Source organism: Cervus canadensis, chromosome 11, assembly GCF_019320065.1.
Source record: "Cervus canadensis isolate Bull #8, Minnesota chromosome 11, ASM1932006v1, whole genome shotgun sequence".
NCBI classification, from domain to species: Eukaryota; Metazoa; Chordata; class Mammalia; order Artiodactyla; family Cervidae; genus Cervus; species Cervus canadensis.
Genome location: NC_057396.1, coordinates 23,580,177 through 23,586,301, shown reverse-complemented (window position 1 = coordinate 23,586,301; position 6,125 = coordinate 23,580,177).

Genomic DNA, 6,125 nt, shown 5'->3' with positions numbered 1-6,125 from the left:
GCAGAGTGCCGTGGCTTAGAGCTCCCCAGGCCTTTTCCCCCGCTCCATCCTCCACAAGACTGTGTGACAGAGCTCGTCAGCACCTGGCCAGTTGGCCCCCAAGGCTCATAGCAGCCACATCCCTTGGCCAGTCTCCCTTTAGACACCATGTCCAGCCTGGACTCCTCATTTAAGGAATGCAAAGGAAAACAAGAGACAACGTGAGAAAGAAATGGTGCCTCGGAGGACAGACCAAAGGAAACATACTCATGAAGAAGATAGAGTGAAAGGACAGGAAGGATTTTAGTCATTGACTCAATGTTTTAGAAAGACTAGCATCAGTGGGACAGTGACTTCCTGGCTATCTTTTCTGACGAACAAGTAGGAAATTCAAGACCAAATTCAGCAGGAAGGAATTAGGTTAGACAGAATGGAGAATTTTCTTCTGCAAGAGCTGCAGTAAACAGGACACAAGACAGAATTTAGGCAAGTCCCTTCACCTGAGAAGTTTCCAGTGTAGCTAGAGATTCCACAATGATGTTCATACACTAGTGAAAAGGACTGGCCACTGTAACTTCACTGTACAAATGTGAATGGTCTGGCAAGGAGTCTAATTGCAATGAAATTTTAAAGAAGGAAAAGGAGCTACGTAAATCTCTGTGGAGGTGGCAGGACTTGAGTTAAGAAGGACGTGTATAAATAAAAGCAAGAAAACAGCTCCTCCTATAAATACAGGAACTGTTTTAACAAAGGAAGCAGGTGCCGCTCTCATTTGTTGGGAAGTCTCCTCAGTCCTGGGCAAACTGACAGCATCGATCACCCCAAAGCAAGGGAAACTTGAATTCACAGCATCCATGGGAACATTAAAGAGGCCATTTTGACAAGATGGTAGGATTTAGGTCAAAAGCGACCCTGAAAGCTGAGGTAGGAACAGGATGGTCTTTGCAGGCTCCTTTCGACTTGTTAGTTCTACCACCTCTGTCTTCAGGAGACGTTTAAATTTCCTCAGCTTTGGTCATAAATGTCTCACTGGCCACATATCCATCAGAAAACTCCGTATTTTGGTTCTGTTAAGTGACTTAGAACACAGTGTCTTCCCCCAGGGTGCTCATAGGAAGACACTCTTAACAAAGTAGTATTACTTGTGAAGAATTATGTTTCAATATCTTGTACTTGGTAGGACTTCAATAGGTGCTTCTGGGATAAATAAATGGATGGGTAGCTGGATGGATGGACAGACAGATGGAAGGGAGGGAGGGAGAAGGGAAGGAAGGAAGGACCGGAGGGAGAGAGGGAGGGAGAGAGAAAAGAGGTGAAATTGAATGCAGCTTTGTGAATGGAATGATGGATGAGTGAATGGATAAATAGAGGAATTATAGTGGCTAAAATAATAAAACTATAAGAAGTTATATAATATGGCTAGAAAAAAAAAGTATAAAACAAAGTTGCATTTTCAAGTTTTTGAGACTGACATGCCAGCAATATCTTTTTACAGACACATTATATAACACAACATTACCCAGCCACACACACACATCACAGCTAACAATACCTCCATGTTCCCCTTCCAACTCCTCTCTACTCTCTTTCCTCTGCCATCACCAACAAAATGTTTTAGATAAAACTAAATTAGTTCTATTACTCCCACTAACATGATGGGTCCTTGGACTCATCACCTCCACCTCCTAGCCTCATTAACTCCATCTGCATCAATGAGAGGGTTGAATCAGATGGTGCCCACAGTCCCTTTTAGTGCTAGGATCATAAACCATTGTCTTCTCTTAATTTTAATAAAGTGAAAGAGAGGACATTTACATAGCACAGGAGCAGTATTTTGGGGCACGTCTATAAATTCCGAGTTGGGAACCACTGAAATAATATGGTATTTTCTACACATATGAGATAGCAAGTCAGAAAGAAGTGAAAGGGGAGGCTCCCCTTTTGGTGCTGACCATAGGACCTCTGCCCCCTCCTCTCCCTGAGAGAGGAACTGAGCCTGGAAAAAAAGGATGTGTTTCCATTGTCGCCTTCAGTCTGGCTCCATGTGGCTGGTGTGAAGTTGTACATTTTGCAGCTGAAGGCAGTGGGCTCCCCAGGATAATAGCAGCTGTTCAAGTGCATATTAGCACTCGAGATGCTTGATAAGAGGAATTAGAGTACCGCCCGGTTTCTTTATTTTTTATTTTTTGCCTGGCTGAATCAATAATTAAGTGTATTCTAATAGTGCAGTTTTGCTCGAGATTCTCATTTGGCTCAGGCATTAGGTCTAAATGAAATATTTAGTTGACAGGATACAGTTATGGAGCAAAACCACATTTCTGTCTGTATACTTTAATTTTTCTAATGATGAGAAACCACAGTCTGTCTTCCAGCCCTGGCTGCTGTGGCTTTCCTGTCATTTCCTCTTCCAGGGAGAAGATGAAAATCCCTCTTCCTCCTGCAGGAAAAATGCGAATGTCACATCCTAGCGACCACTGTCCTATGAGGCCTGGAGCCATGAGAAAATGTTACTTCCACCCATTTTTGCCTTAATGCAAACAGACTCATCAGAAAGGCATGCTGGGACCTTTGCCTTAGGCAGTGGGTAAAGAAAAGAAGCTGGGACCATGAAAGACCAGGATTGGGGCAGAGAGAGCCTATTTGGAAGAGACTAGCACCTCAATACATGAGGACGTGTAACACACAGCGTGTTGTTGGGCTGGGGTGATGCATAGGGATGCTCTAACTTAGACATTCCTTTGCAGTCAAGGGATGCTCCAAGTTAGAGAATGGTAGCTCCTGACCCAGGGGACCAATCTTTTCAGGGCAGAACCAGCCTATGCTGGGAGCTCAAAGACAACTGGGCCCAGAAGGGGAAGGCACAGGCAGTTAGGGCTCAGCTGGGCAGGCTATGGCTCAGAGCAAGCCTGCAATCCTAGCCTCATCCTTGCTGTGTGACACCGGAAAACCCCCTTTATATCTCTGAGCCTTTTTTCCTCAACTGTTGATAAAGCACCACGACCATAAAGGACCACCCAGTGATGGCTTCTTACAATCTGGTTCCAGCAGACAGGGACATCTAAAGGTCACAGTGGATGTATCCCTGCCCCAAGACAATCCTGTCTTCATTTATTTATAGGCACCATCTCTCACCCATGAATCTTCCCCTCCCCCTGCGCTTGTTGGACCTCAGAAAGTCATTCTACAGCCTTCCTTCACATTTCACTTTATTTCAGATTCAAGCAGTATCCACTGGACAACATTTTCTCACATTCAACCTAAATCCACTAAGCTCTTTCATAGAGCACATCTCTGCTCTTTGCTTGTCAGAGTCCACAGCTCCTTACCCAACCCCATCCTCCCCACCTCTGTCTGGAGGAGTCAAACGGCTCCAAAGAGAATCATCTTGGAAACAGCTCAGTGCCACGAGCCTTCCCCAGGTATTTCTGCCTTGCAAGTCCAGGTTGGAGCCCAGACAGGTACCAGCACACAGAAAAACAGAGACTGGGGTCTCAGATCATCAGCTCTGCACAGTTTGCTTTTCTAAGTGCCTCTATTCTAGAGAAATATTTTGTATACATTTGCTTCAGAAATTAGAAAAGGAGGGAGGGGTGGGAAGGGAAGAAAGACAAGTGATGTTGATCTTGAAGCCAGGCAGGCTGGGTTCACTCTGAGAGTGTTTGAGAAGTCAATCCATTCATCTACAGCAAAGTGGGCCATGCAGAAAAGGAATATTTGTCTAATATTTGCTCAGCCTATTGCGTCTTGCTGTGTATTCCCAGGTGTGCTGGCTTTTGGAGAAAGTTAATCTCTCTGTCTTAAGACCTCCCTCTCTGTGCCATTTCTGAGCAAGAGGTACAGAATATGGGGTTTTTTTGTTTGTTTTTGTGTATTTTTCTTATCTTTTTTCTTCTTTCTTTCCTTTTGGTTGTAGCTGGGCAGGTTGCTCCCTGTTGCCAAAGCACAAAGTATTCAGAGCAGGGGCAGGATGGAGAACAGAGGATGCCTTTTCCGTGGCCATGGATGAGAGGATGCCTATTCCGTGGCCATGGATGAGAGGATGCCTATTCCGTGGCCATGGATGAGAGGATGCCTATTCCGTGGCCATGGATGAGAGGATGCCTATTCTGTGGCCATGGATGAGAGGATGCCTATTCCGTGGCCATGGATGAGAGGATGCCTATTCCGTGGCCATGGACGGCCATGGACGGCCTTGGATGGCCATGGATGGCCATGGAGGGTATTCTCCTGAGAGTCTCTGTGGACCAGACACAGGAAGCACATATGCTGAAGTATCCACGGACAGAGCTGTGGAGGAGAAGTCTGGAGCCATACTGGACACCACTGGGACAATCCTCGGCATTGTTAAGTGTTTGTGATGCTTTTTCACAGCAACATTGCATTTTGATCCCCACAGCAACCCTGGAAGGTGAACAAGGCAGCCAGAGCTATGCCCAACTTCCAGACAGGCCACACGGAACCCAAGATGATAGAATAAATGGCAGGGGTGGTATAGTGATATCTACAAGATTCCCAGCTACTAGTAGAAAGAAGTAGAAATTAATCATTTCAGAGTTGCCAAGCATTTATCAAAACGTACCCCAGGAAGGGAAAGAAAAGAAAACAAAAACACCAGTGCTCTTACACACCCCTCTGCAAAAGCCCTGTCTCCCTGGTACTTCACAATGTTCCACCCTACCCCATGAAATATCTTTCATGCCAGTGTTTACTTGTAACCTAGAGGGAGCATAGTCCTCACTTCTGAGGCTTTCTTCTATGGAGGAGCACTGATTAGCATAGCACTCCTTCTCCTTTCCTTACCCCCTCTTCCCTAGACAGGAGGGGTGGATAACATCTCTGCCCCAGGAACTGACTGACTGAAGCATCAGTCAGCCAACTCTTCTGACATCCATCTCACCTCTCTCTTCTAGGTCAGTGTCTGGAAGCCCATTGTTTTCACATATTTAAGTCATGTCCTCAAACTAATCTGTGTTGATAACCAAGGTGATTGTGTTGAGCTCTGTCTTCTGCCCCCTTTAAGAAAAGAGGGAAGGAGGTAGGAAAAAAGGAAAGAAGAAATAAAAAGTGAAGGAAGGAAGAAGGGAAGAAGGGAGGGAGGGAGGGAGGGAGGGAATAAAGGAAGGGAGACAGAGGATAGGAAGGCAAAAGATTAGAAACTTCTATGGACTGTAGAACCTCACACCATCTATCTTATTAGGCCTCATTTGATCCATAAGAAGCCTAAGTTTTCTCTTCCATTCTCATTTCTCCCAGGAAATAAGAGACAGTTCTGCTGAGGGTCTTATCTCCTTCCACTGTCCATGATCAGCAGCTGAACTGGGGCCCATAAATCAGAAGACATGCCAGTCCCAGTTGTCATTGATTATGCTTCCTCTGACACTACATTTCCCCCTGACTTGAAATACATGTCAAGGCATGAATACATGCCTAATCCACCTGGATGAAAGGTCTGATATAGAACCATCTTCTAGATCCCACTGTCACTTTATGAAAATGCCCCCACTAAGTCTGATCAAAGGACAACTGTGTGTTTTGAATGCTCATAACTTTATCAGATAAAATCCCAGAACAAAGAGTTACTGGAATTCTAGCTAAGCAGCAGATAAGAAAAGAGAAGAACCATATTTTGAGGCCCTGTACACTATGTGTGATATCCCTGTTAAATAATCACAAAAAGCTTCGGAGAAGCATGGGTCTTAGATTTACCATGGAGCAGAAAGGTGCAAATATTATGGCTTTCACTAAAACTGCTGTCTCAGTTCCCAACCCACCTTCCAGGTCTCTGCTGAGTCTGCTTTTCTGATGGGACAGCTGAGCAGACACATAGGGCTTTGGAGTCCTAAGACTTGCACCACATTCCAGCTCTGCCATTTCACTATGTGTGATCTTGGGAAGATTACTACTAAAGCTCCCTGAAGCCTCAGTTTCTCTTTGACAAAATAGAAGAAATTACACCTAACTATACAGCTATTCTAGTGGTTCAATAAAATACAGTCACTTACTTCAAATATGTTTGTCTTTTCCCTTCCATTTCACTTTCTTCTGTCTTCTGCTTTCACACTTTCTAGGAAGTACATTCTTTTTTTATTTCACAAATCTTCAATTTATCTTTTTTAAATTTTGGTCACAATAACTTTATCTTTCAA